At 47.6% G+C, this 13,678-nt stretch overlaps 1 long non-coding RNA gene across 1 annotated transcript; it reads left to right on the top strand.

The window, feature by feature from the left end:
• The first annotated feature begins 551 nt into the window (after nucleotides 1-551).
• Nucleotides 552-12,795, top strand: LOC144275147 (uncharacterized). Its single transcript, XR_013347992.1, has 4 exons — nucleotides 552-657; nucleotides 10,255-10,350; nucleotides 11,112-11,227; nucleotides 12,556-12,795. It is a non-coding gene; the product is annotated as an uncharacterized LOC144275147 (long non-coding RNA).
• Nucleotides 12,796-13,678: the final 883 nt, after the last annotated feature.

The raw sequence follows: 13,678 nt of genomic DNA on the forward strand, positions 1-13,678 counted from the left end.
TTGGCAGACTGTCCAATATTGGGGTTTGTTTTTAAAGTGTCGCCTTAACTTAGAATCTCCAGGCTTTTGAACCTTAGTGGTTTTTGAGAAAACTACAGAATTCCCTTAGTATGGGGAGTTTTCCTCTTCAGTGATACTTCTCTCCCCTGCCGCCTTTAGCTCCAGTTTAACAAAAGCGCCCCCCTCCCCACAGTCTAGAAGTTTCCTCAGGTCTTTGAGAATGGTGCTGCGGGGCAGGGACTTTTCACGGTTTGTTCTGTAGCAGGAATTTTTGCAGGGTTTTAATCGCCAGATCAGGCCCAGATGGGGCTTAAAATGTCTCCACTGGACTCTGCCCTGGGCCCTTCAGCTCCTGCTGAAATAGCAGCCCAGCCTGGCCCAAGACTCTGGCCCTTTGTGCTCCAGAGTGGGAGGTGGATGAGTTAGTATCTGCAGCAGCTGAAGGGTTAAAGGAACCATCTCTCGTGTGTGGGGAGCTGCAGCCCCGGCACTTCCGCAGGGAGGGTGTTTGTGAGAAGAGAGGAAGTGTCCCAGCAGCAGAGAACAGCACAGCAAGAGCTAGGACTGGCAGAGTCTCTTTCCATATAGAATAAACGTATGGGCTCAAAGTTTTAGAACTGAAGGATGGAGCTTCCTGCGCTGAAAATGGGAGCTCAGGTCTGTACCTCCGTTCTGGAGACTGCAGAATGTGCCTGTGAAGGGCCTCACTGCACTGGCTGGTTGTGGGCTTAATCCCCCCGTGGGTCCCTGGTTCATGTGAGAATGAGAGCTACCCTGCCGGTGGAGAAGCGCGTGGCAATCGCACTGTGGAAGCTGGCTACTCCAGACTGCTACCGATTGGTCGCTAACCGGTTTGGAGTGGGAAAGTCGACCGTTGGACTCTGGGCAACATGCGTGACATCGTGGTAGGCTTTGCACAAATGGGCTTCCCTAACTGCCATTTCACTCTGCCACTAATTCTTCCTCCTCCTCCTCCTCAGACCACTGAGGGGGCACAGACCGGCCACAACAGCACCTTCTGCCTCAGCACTGCAGCCTTAATCCCAGCCAAGTGCCGAGGGCAGGTCAGAGGGCAGGGGCCTGGAGAGTGAGCCCAGCTCATACTCATCCTGCAGTAGTTTGTCATGTCCCATGGGGCTGTGCCTGGCTCCCCATTGCGGGCTGAGTGAGGGGCAGGCTCACTCTACAGCCCCTCCCCTGTTTGCACCAGGCTGGGTTTAGGGTCACAGTGCAGAGGTGGAAGATGTCGCTGCAAGTGGTCAGAGCCCCCAGGTCACAACGCCCACAGCAGGGAGCCAGGCCTTGCCCTGTGGGACAGAAAACACCACTGCAGGGTTTTGGGGGTGTCAGTACGCCCATGAACCCCTGATAAAACCGCCCTGCTGTGAACTTTTCCTCATCTCTGTGAGAATCCCATGTCTCATTCTTTACAACCCACTAGATGGGCTCTCTGGCCTGTGAGCCAGACATCAGCAACATTTGCTGTTTGCAGTCGGGATGCTCTTAGCAGGTATCTGAAGAGATGTGCAGCTTTCCGAGTCAGGGCAGACACTGTAAATTCCTCCAACCAACCCGAAGAGCTCTGGGATCTGCGTGCCCCCAGGAGTGGGTCATGGGGCTCCCAGAGGGGAATGTGCCCTAGACGTTGCCCCGCGGAGGTGTGCAGCTCCGAGCATGCTGAGATATATGGCTACAGCTGCACAAACCAGAAGGGGCAGGGGTCAGAGATAAAACCCGACTCTACCTACAGCCTGACAACGTGTGTCCCCAGACTGTGCCATCAAAACAGAGACACTCGGGCTGTACCTTCAAAATGAGATTGACTCTAGCTTGTCAGGGTAAGTTGAAAAGTCTGGACACCAATGGCTTCTGGGAAAACAATGCAGCAGAAACCAAGGTGCAGCACCTGGACCTTTCTAGCAGTTGGCCCCAAGCCCTTAAATTCTATTGCCTATATAGGGCTTGATCCTGCTTCTATTGAAGTCAATGTCAACACTCCCACAGAGCCCACAGAGCAATAAAACTACTGTTACTGCACTAAAAATCCTGCCTCTGGTGCTCCAACCTGAGCTGTCGCCTCTTGATGCTGGTGATGTGGCTGTTCAGGCACCTTAATTCTGGCACTTCACAGTGTTTGCACCCTTGACTTCGCCACCGGAACTTTTTTTTAATGTCGTTCTCTGCATGGAATTGAATCTCAGCTGTGCCATCAGGCAGTGCCAGCCTGCGCTGTACGGCCTGCCTGCAGAGTGCCCTCACTGCGGGCAAGGCAGAGTTCAGGGACAATAGCTTAGTCTACACTTGCAATTGAACAACAAAACTTTTGTCATTCACAGGTACTTAACCTGCCCCCCTCCCCGCCAACGATAAAAGTTTTGCTGTGGCAAGTGCACGTGTAAATGGCGCTTTGTCGACACAGCCTTGTCGCTAACAGCTGCATACTGTAGATGTAGCCTAAATGGTCTCCGGTTTACACTGTCTAAAGGACAGGAGAATTTGGCCAAAGCTTGCCACACAAAGCAAAGAGAGGTTTAAAATGGGAGGGGCTTTGAATCCTTAGCGTTCTCTAGCATTTATATTTACAGAAATTTACAGATAAATTTATATTTACAGAAATTTACAGATATATTTACAGATAAATGCCGGAGAGGGAGAGGAATTATTTAAGCTCAGTACCAATGTGGACACAAGAACAAATGGATATAAACTGGCCACTAGGAAATTTAGACTAGAAATTAAACAAAGGTTTTTAACCATCAGAGGAGTGAAGTTTTGGAATAGCCTTCCAAGGGAAACAGTGGGGGCAAAAGATCTATCTGGCTTTAAGATTAAACTCGATAAGTTTATGGAGGAGATGGTATGATGGGATAACATGGTTTTGGTAATTAAATATTCATGGTAAATAGGCCCAATGGCCTGTGATGGGCTATTAGATGGGGTAAGATCCGAGTTACCCAGGAAAGAATTTTCTTTAGTATCTGGCTGACGAATCTTGCCCATATGCTCAGGGTTTAGCTGATCGCCATATTTGGGGTCGAGAAGGAATTTTCCTCCAGGGCAGATTGGAAGAGGCCCTGGAGGTTTTTCGCCTTTCTCTGTAGCATGGGGCACGGGTCACTTGCTGGAGGATTCTCTGCTCCTTGAAGTCTTTAAACTTCGATTTGAGGACTTCAATAGCACAGATATAGGTGTGAGGTTTTTTTGTAGGAGAGGTGGGTGAAATTCTGTGGCCTGCGCTGTGCAGGAGGTCAGACTAGATGATCATAATGGTCCCTTCTGACCTAAATATCTATGAATCTATGAATTTCCAAAGCATCAGTAACCCTGACTTTCTACCTGGGTTTTGCGACATCCCCTCTTCTCCTGAAAGATCCCCTCAGGGCACTTGTAGCCCTCTGGTGAGTGTGTGTCACTCACACCCCCCTTGATGGCTGACCCACAGGGTTTGTGGGTTTTTACAGCTCTGAACTTCACAGACTGACTCTTTAGCTCCAGCTGTAGGGACTTGTGCGAAGAGCTGTAGGTCCCCACTTCAATCCCCAGTGAGTGTTGGGGTGGGTTAGACAGTTCCTGTCTGTGGGGCAGGGGATATGCTCTCCCTTCTACCCTTACAGCAATACACATCAGATTGGTTCATATTCTTCCCCCTCTCTCCATTGCCCCCTGCTCTCCCATCCCTTTTCCCCACCTCCAACCATTCCTTCTCTCCTTCCCTCTCCCTGTCCTTCCCCCTCTTTTACTCTCATTCAGTTTCAGGGATTTCCCCACCCACCCCCTGAATTTTCCCAACACCCCCCTTCTTAGTTTTGTGAACTAATTACATGCAGTGTTGCCACTTTAGTGATTGTTTGGAAATTTGAATTGAAATTGAAACATTAATACACACTTTAAAAGCATATAAAGTATATGATAAAATACCTGTATCTGAAAAAGTATACTAGATTTGAAAAGTATGAACACAGACTAGCTTCCTTATACAGCTTTTGGGTTTTTTGTGACAATGTCAGTGCATTCATTTAGGTGATGTTGGCCAACCTAATAATTTCAAATTATGATTTGTAAGCAAAGTCTAAATGAGCTCTCCCTGACAGCTAGTGATGAGCTGGGGGCTGGGGGGGGAAGGCTTCAGGACTAGATTGTATTTACAGTCACACCTAATCTACCTAGGTATCCAGCAAACAGAGCTATGTTGCCCAAGTGACAGATTTTGCCTGGGGTTGGGTTACAAACCACTTGACTGTGCGGGGTAATGAAATCTTGCTATTCTTATTGTATGAGTACAGGGCAGTAGAACTGCCCTTAGCCTGTGCTGATTGAGGGCATCAAGGGAGAGGGTGGGGACAGGTGTTTTGCCTGATGGTCTGCCTGAGTCACCAGTACTATTTGACCTGCCCCTCTCCCCTGTTTAAAGACAGAGCTGATTAGGCTTCATAGAGAGTCTTTTGGTTTGTTAAGTGACCACTAGAGCGGAAATCTCTGATAATCCGGTCTAAGTGCTTAGACCTGCTGTGGGACAGTGTTTCTGTGGAAGAGACAGCCCAGGTTCCCCCCACCGAGAGCTGAAATCACTGAGGATCGGGTGGAACTGCGAGAGATCGACTCTCAGAGGTCACAGTGGCAGGTGGCAGCGGAAGGTGACAGCACAGGGCCTTTGGGGCAGAGCAATAGAGCGAACGCTGGCATGACAAACAGTGGCCAGAGCATTGGACTATGTTTTAGTGACTTTTCTCCAGAAGCTAGATTTGTGACTGGGAAACTTATATAAATATATGTTTCCTAGTACGCCAAGATTTTTAAAATGCATTATTTGCCAAGGTCATTATCTCACATCATCGCTATCTCAAGAAGTCATTATCTTGGGGAGTTTCTGTACTAAACTTTTTTATTATTATAATTATGTTTTATGTAAAAACGGCTATATTGGGTCAGATTAATGGTCCATCTATCCCAGTATCCTGTCTTCCAGCAGTGACTGTTCCAGGTGCTTCAGAGGGAATGAACAGAACAGGGAATCATCGATTGATCCATCCCCTGTCGTCCACTCCCAGCTTCTGGCGAACAGAGGCTAGGGACTTTCAGATCATGATGTTGCATCCCTGCCCTTCCTGGCTAATAGCCATTGATGGAGCTAACCTCCATGAATTTATCTAGTTCTTTTTTTAACCCTGTTACAATTTTGGCCTTCACAACGTCCCTGGCAAAAAGTTCCACAGGTGACTGCGTTGTGTGAAGAAATACTTCCTTTCGTTTGGTATAAACTTACTGCCTATTAATTTCATTGAGCGACCCCTGGTTCTTGTGTTAAGTGAAGGGATAAATAACACTTCCTTATTCATTTTCTCCTCACCAATCAAGATTGTATAAGACTCTATCATATCCACTCTTAGTCGTCCCTTTTCCAAGCGGAAAAGGCCCAGTCTTCTCTCCTCATATGGAATCTGTTCCATACCCCTAATCATTTTTGTTGCCCTTCTCTGTACCTTTTCCAATTCCAATATATCTTTTTTGAAATGGGATGACCAGAACTACATGCAGTATTTAAGATGTGGGCATGTCATGGATTTATATAGTAAAAGTGGAGGAGCTTGGTTTGCCAGACTGATCAGCAAAGCCAATACTGACAACCTATATGAAAGGGTTGCAAAACACCATGCCTCTGGACTGCACCAACATGCAGAAAGCCTGATAAGCCAGTCACTGTCAAAGCCAATTTTAGAAGAACTTAATGAGGCTGTTAAGAATGCTGGAGACACAACTCAGTTTATGTGAACCAACATGGCTATTGCATCATACTTTCTATTTAAGCAAGAGATACCACACACTACAAACTAGAGGCCTATGTTAAGTGCATTGTCACTTGTTAATCCTGAAGTTGGATGCTGGTTAAGAACAAGACTGGCAAATGCTCACTCTTTTTCTGCAAAAAACGCAGCTGACTCTCTTGAAACATGTGGTGCAACAGTGAAAGACTCAGGAGTTGAAAAAGTGAAGAATTCTCTCACTATATTCAAAATATGTGCATACATGGCCGACAAATGCACCAATGCAAATAGGCATCAAGTACTAAGTCATTACGTATGTTATCTTGATGTCTGTGGTAGGCCAGTAGATGCATTCTAGATGTTCAGGTTATAGAAGACACATCAGCTGCATCTGTGACATCTTAGAAGAGTTAAATGCTTGTAAATTGAACCCCAAACAGATGGCTGCTTGTGCATTTGATGGAGCTACAAACTTCTCTGGAAGACATAGTGGAGTACAAGCTTTGCTCAGAGAAAAGTGTAACCCTAATCTTTCCTATACACATTGTAGAAGCCATCTACTCCAGCTAGCATTAGTACAAGAGGCAGAATTGTCAAAAGACATTAAAAAGCCACAAATTTAATGGCTTTTTTATACTCTTTTTTTCAGCGAGAGTCCAAAAGGACTGAATATTTTGGAAACAAATAGAAGATACACTGGGACTGAAGTTCAAATAAGTCCAACCTGGGAAAACCTGCTGGCTTTCTCATGACTGATTCTTGGCAGTTGTCTTAAAATTACTGCAACTGTTATTACTGGCTTTGAAAAGTATCCACTAAGATAGGACAGATCTAAGTCGCGAGGCTGGTGGACTACTTTTGTTACGAAGTTCAGAGAAGACTCTCGCCATTCTCTCTCTTGTAAGTCTATTGTTGAATCCACCTGGGTCATTAAACAATGTCATCCAGGCATCTGCTACAACAGTAGTAGATCTTTGTCCAGAAATAGAAGCTATCCTTGGATCAATCAGAGATATCCATTGAAAACGTACTGGAAGAAGCAAAGACTTCAGTCCAGAAGTTGACTAATGAAGGTACTCATATTGACTCCATAAGTGAAGAGGACAATAAATGTTTGTTAAGCCAGATGAAAAAGTACACAGACTTGATTCTTACAACTCTACAATAGAGATTTCTGGATTCTATTCAACCTCCACGTAGCTTTTACAGATGCCTGTCTTATAAAACACTCGCAGTGGAGTGGAGTGAGGCACTCCCAGCAATGAGGCTGCTATGTGATCAGGACAGAATAGAGAATTTTGAACACAGAATGGAATATCATACGATGAACAAATGAAGATTTAACTTCAACTTCTTTATCATTACTAGTGGTTGGACCCAATCTTTGTGCTGTGTTTCCTGGGATGAAAGAAGTAGGAATTCATCTCTTGCTAATCTCAGTCACAACAGCTACAGTTGAGCATATTTTTTCCTCATTGAATAGAATTTTGTGTTCTGAAAGAAGTCGCCTTCTGCCTGATCATGAGCATATCATGAAGGACTGGAAGTAACAGACACACAAGAAGACACCAAAGAGTGCAAAATTACAACAAGAAACCAAGACTGATGTGGACGTAATGCTTCATAGTAGGCTTGAGTAGCCAACTTTAATTTTTGTGACTATTTTAAAACATGAGATAAATCTAATAAAATGGTTGTGAAACATTTTCCAGCTTTTACTATGGTGCCATACAGCCCACCTTTACCCTCACAGTGTCAGCCCTCATCGGCCCTCACCACCACCACCCCCGAATATTCCAACACCCCCCCAATTTCAATTCCTGGGGTAAACACTGCGGGGAATATTTTTCACCACAACCTCCAGGGCGGTAATCTTACAGGTGGGCCCCTTCCAACTGAACAAACAGCATGAGCCAATTCCAGGAAGGGAAACACCCCATTGCTGCTGCAAGCGGGGCATAGTGTGAACTATGGAATAGTGTGAACAGTGGAAGCGGGGCAAGCGGGGCATAGTGTGAACAGTGGAAACAAAGCCTGTCCCACTGTCCGGAGGGAGCCATGGCTGCAGAGAGCCCCGTGGAAAGTCTCCAGGAGGAAGCGACATGTCCCGTCTGTCTGGAGTATTTCACAGAACCTGTCACTCTGGAGTGTGGGCACAATTTCTGCCGAGCCTGCATTGCCCAGTGCTGGGAGGGACCCAACACAGCCGCCTCCTGCCCTCAGTGCAGAGAAACTGTGCAACAGGGAAACTTCAGGCCCAACAGGCAGCTGGCAAATGTTGTAGAAATTGCCAAACGGCTGAGTTTCCAGGCAGCAAAGGGAGCAGGAGGGGACGGGGTGTGTGGGGAACACCAGGAGACTCTGAAAATGTTCTGTGAAGAGGATCAAACCCCCATCTGTGTGATCTGCAGAGAGTCCCGGGCTCACCGCACTCACAGAGTGGTTCCCATACAGGAAGCTGCCCAGGAGTACAAGGTACCAAGTTGCTGTCCGGTCTAATGAGTAATAACTTTGGATTTGAATTACAGGGAAATGGCATCACAAGTTGCCCGAGACAGGTGTAACTGTGTCATTCAGCTGTGTGTAGCCTTCATTGCATGAAATATGCTGTACAAATTAATGATATTCCAGCCTGGCAAAAAAGGCAAGAGATGAAGATTTTAAAATTGTCTGATGTGGGAAAGTTTTCTCTGAGCAGCTGAATCCTTTTCAAACCCAGCTCCCACCAGTAAAGTAAAGGAACTCTCTGCAGACTGGAAGCTATTAAATGACAAATGAGGTTTGACTCACAGGAGCGGCAGGCCAGTCGATGTGAGAGTGCTGCCTTCAGGCTGGAGAAGGGGGAGCTACAAGCTGTGGCTGTTATTACTGATTGTATCACAGTGTTTATTATTGTTATTTGCGTTCCAGCAGCCCCTACAGACCCCAGATGAGATCTGACTTTGATTGTAGGGGGCCCTGCACAAAACCCAGTAAGGGACAATCCCTGCCCTGAGCCATTTACTGTCTAACTGGATAAGAGAGTCAAAAGGTGGGAGGGAAAACTGAGGCACAAAAAGGAGAAGTGACTTGTCCAAGGTCACTCAGTAGGTCAATGTCAGAGCTGGGTATAAACCCCCATTTTCACAAGCCCAAGCCCAGTGCCCTAACCACTAGGCTATGTTGCCCCCTCACCCCCCAGCAGCACTGAGCAGTGATGAAGTGCAGACAGTAGGAGGAAAAGACTCCTTGATAAAAGCCCAAGGCCCAGCAGGGAGAGGAGGTTTCCCACTGCGATTCTGAACTCCCGTGTTGCTCCAGGAAGCGTTAAACTCAGATGCTGCTGGCCTGCACTAGAGGAGATCACCGGGGTAAACACTGTGTGGACTCCAAGCACCTTCAGGCCACACACAAAAGGGCTCCAGACAGTGCACGTCCATGCCAAGTACCACTGGGATTAGACTGGATTGTAGCCAAACTAACCCCAGGCTGGAGCTGACTGGTGCCAGTCTGACCTGTTCTGTTGTGTACGTGGGCAAGGACCAGCCTAAATGGTTCCACTAGTCCCACCAGGCAGCCTTTTGAAATCTCCCAGAATCCACTGCTTCCGGGATTTTTACTAGGGAATGGAAAAGTGGGGACCTGTCCAGGGGCCATTGCCACTGAAAGGGTTTAGGGCAGCACTGGGGCAAACCCCAACCGTTCTTTATACAAATCTGCCTGTCTAATTAGGGCGGCCACTGGGGCATCCCCAGAACATAGGACATGCCCACGCCTGCCTGCATGGGCCCTCCCACACCTGAATCGGTCAGCCTGCGTGGGCCCACCACCACCTTTGTCAGCGCACCCCCACTGGCATCATTCTACATGGAAGTGCTACTCCCACCCCTGCCCCCACCCCCACTAGTGTTCTCCTGCGTCCTCAATCTCCTCTTCTCTCTTTTTCATTGGCCAAAGCCACGTCCAGTGCTGGGTCCCTGCCGGACAGCGATAGGGCTCCACCAAACTGGGACTCTGCAGCTTCAAACCAGACGAGTGGCCTCCCGACGTCTCATGGGGTTTGCCCTGGCGCTTGGACCAGCTCTGCCCAACCAGTGCCATCCCCACGGCTTCAGGGCTGAAATCCCAGCCCATATTGAAACCCTGGTGGCTTCTGGGATTTGTATCACTTGGTTCGTTAAACCTTCTACAAAACAGATATATTGATTCACCCCCATGTGACTTTAGTGTCCTGTTATGTGCTGTACCACTAATCAATTCACAAATACCAGTAAAGCTTGGTTATAATTGAGTCTCTCTCTAATTACTGAAAAGACTGAACCTGAATTGGTAACAAGTCTGAATATGACATGCTCCTAGTCTGCATTGAGAAGGTTTCATCTCCTTGGTGGTCCTGATGACACAAAATGATTAGGACCAACAATCATCTTGGGTTTTGGATGGAAAAACAAACAGCTCCACACCCCTCTCAACCATTCAAATAAAAGCTCCCAAATCATTTCTGTTTCTTCAGGAAAGAATCCAGGCCCATTTGAAGGCTCTGAGGGAAGAGAGAGAAAAGCTCCTGGGATTTAAAGTGATTGGAGAGGGGAAAAGCCTGGAGTATCTGGTAGGTGCCTGTTGTTATTAACCAGCAGGGACTGGCCGTGGGAGGTCTGTTTGGAGGCAGACTCCTGTGTGGCCTTGGGGAATGTGGACTTGTGTGTGTTTCTCCCTGATCATGGATTGCTGGGTTAGATTCATTTGTAGACAAGTCCTTAGCTTCCATTTCAGTTGATGAGTTAATGTCTAGCCCTTGTGGCTTTCCCAGAAATCCTCTCCAGGTGAACTGAATGTCCCCGTGAGGTGCTGTCCACTGTGTCTGGTCATTTCGTGCATTAACATGTTTGTTTCTTTTTTGTCCCCTGGTGTCTCTGTCAGTGTAGTGCTGGCTCCTTCCTCCTGCTGCTCTGGGTCTGAATTCCCAGACATCATGAATAACATAATATGCTAACATGGCAGGCATGGAAACCTCCCTTTCAGAGATGTAGGGGCTGAAGGGGAAGCTGTGTCACCTCCCTGCGGGACTGGCTGCCTCAGGATAGTGGGGATGAAATATGGGCCTTTCACTGCTGGGGCCCTGGTTATCATTCAGCCCAGGGCAGCCGTGGTCAAGAGTCTTTCCCACCTGAGGACTGTTTGGAGACCTGTGTGGAATGAGCTGGGGAGGGGGGAGTTGGTGTCTCAGTCTAGTTCCTAGGGGACAGATTTCTACAGCTGGGGGAAGTCAAGAAATTCTAACTCCAGGCCCATTAGAGCAGCGACTCACTAGTAAGCACTTATCATGAGTCACACAATGAAATATAATCACGTGAAATTGTGTCTCTCCAGGTGGGAGAAGGGGAAGTTCCAGCAGCCAGAGGAGATTTCTCCTGAACTGGAAGAGCAAGTCAGCGATTCCTCCCAGAAAACTCTTGCGCTATTGGAGGCTCTGAGGAAGTTCGAAGGTACCTAGAAGGGATCTAGGAGGGGGAACTGGGATCAGTGTCTGAGACTGTGGGAAGAGAATGGCGCTGGTCTATTGGTTCATAATTAGATGATGCTTCTATTTAATTGTTGGATGAGAATGCCACACACTTAGGGTCCAAGACACTCAGATTGAATAATTCAACCCCTTATTTGTTCCAAAAGCATGTCTTGCTATTACAACTACTACTGAAGTAAAAATGACAGACATAATGAAAGAAATGCTGCCCAGCTACCTTCTCCAGGGGCATAGGCAGGTCATGATGCATTTCTCCTATGATGCTCCGACTACCCCTCACAATGTCTAACGTATTATACGCATCCAGATTATATATTTATTAGTTCTTTTCCAATCACCTTTGTGTGTTATGCATTGTATCGTCTAACTGGCAGGACTTTTGCTGTCCGAGCTATTTTCAAGTTATTCTCGTTTCTGATTCGTTCATTATCAGTCATTACACACTGATGTGCACGGGTCACTTTGACCCTTTTCTCCACATGGGATTTTTTGAACTTTGCTCACTGCTTCTTGGCAGTACATTTTGGGCGTCTGCTGTCTTTAAGCACATTGTGTGGTGAAAACATCTCCTTGTCCTACATAGCAATTTATGAACACATCACTTAATAACTAGGTCACTTAAGGCAACATTTCCCTTATATCAAACACAATGATTTCTGAAAATCTTATTTAATCCTATAAAAGAAAAGGTTCTACCAATCCCAAAGAATCGGACACATCATCTCCCAGGTTAATGAATGTTTCAGATCTTACCCAAATACATGCTACAGCCATTTTTTATTAACTAAACGAAACTTTATTAAAAACAAAAGAGAGAGAGAGTATGGTTAAAAGATGAATACACATACAGACGTGAGTTTGATTTATCGAGGTTCAGATCCATAGCAGAGATGGCGAGCTTTCTAGCTGTAAAGAGTTCTTTCAGAAATAGTTCATAGTCCAATGTCCAATATCACCTTCAGGGCGTACCAGCATAACTGAGACCTCAGTCTTGCGACTCAAACTTCCCCTGATGAAGCCTAAGCAGATCTGAGATGACAGAATCAGGACCCAAGGATCTTTTATACAAGGTCTTTTGACAAGTTGGGAGTTCAAAAGGATGTTGGTTCCATTGCTGAGAAATGCCTAAATGAGAGAGGAAAGAGGTTTCAGACCTTTTTATATTAAATACCCGAGCGTGTCTCTGTTTCTGTGTCATGATGAAAACACATTTCTAGGAGTTCAGAGTGGTGATGTTGTTATAAATATAAAAGCCTGAAATCTCACCTCTCTTATCTTTTCCCCCTCCAGACACTCTGCCGTCTGCACTGGAGAGAAAAAGAAGGCAACCATAGGAACCCACAGACAGGGTGAGATTGCAGCCTCTTCCCAGTACTGGCCCCTCTCTGTGGCCCCAACCCTGCTCCCCTTCCCCCGAGGCCCTGCCCCATGGCCAGGCCAGAAGCCAGAGCTGGGCTCCCACCCAGGGAGCCCGAGCAGCACTGGGTGCACCCTTCACCTGCCCTGGTGTGGCACACTCCGGGGAGCGGGGACATGGGGCGGGGACTGCTCTTAGGCCCCCCAGATACCCACCCAGGGCAGGAGGAGGGTCAAGGGCTCTCCCAAGCAGCCAAGGCTCCCAGCCTGGCCAGGGGTCACAGGCTTGGCGGGAAGAGGAGTAATGGGGCAGGGCCACGGAGTGGGCGGGGCCACTGGTGGTGGGCCCTCGTGTCCCACCCCCAACTTCTACGAAGGGTCCGGAACGCCTGGGGAAATCCAAAGCTGACATCACACAAACGATCTTGATACTGACCTTAGTGCTGAGTTCATGCCCATGCTGATGAACAGAAACACTCACTGAGCAGCACCCAAACAGAGCGCTCTGCCCTGCGGGCTGACACATCCCTCTGCTTCACCCCAGTGCAGGGGGTCTCCCCATCACTCTTCTCCAACATCCTGCCTTTCCTTTGGGCAGGGCTGGGCTCTCCCATGAGAGCTGCTCACTGCTTCATAGACTGGGAAGACGCTCTCTCTCTGACACTGCCATCTCCTCCTTTCTCTCTAGGCTGGGGATGGGGCTACCCCACCCAATGCCACCTGCTACTCTCTGGTTTTAAGCAGCTCTTCCCCAATACTGCATCTTCCTCTCTGTTCCCCAGTGTGGGAGTGGAGGCTGACTTTAGGGGACAGATCTTTCCTCTGAGATATAAAGCTGGTACCTGCCTTCTCTGCTCCTTCAATAAAAGCTTCTGACACCTTCCTGGCTGTGTCTCTGCCACTGGGAATGGAGCAGCCCCAGCAGGGGGAGCAGGGAGCTGGAGCTTCTGGAAGCAAATGAGAAACAGAGTGAGGAAGTGCAGTGACATCTCTGCTCAGTCCCAGGTGCCCAGGACAGAGGCAGCTCCCTGGGATCCAGGACTGTCCTAGCCAGAAC

This window comes from Eretmochelys imbricata, chromosome 14 (genome assembly GCF_965152235.1).
Source record: "Eretmochelys imbricata isolate rEreImb1 chromosome 14, rEreImb1.hap1, whole genome shotgun sequence".
NCBI classification, from domain to species: Eukaryota; Metazoa; Chordata; order Testudines; family Cheloniidae; genus Eretmochelys; species Eretmochelys imbricata.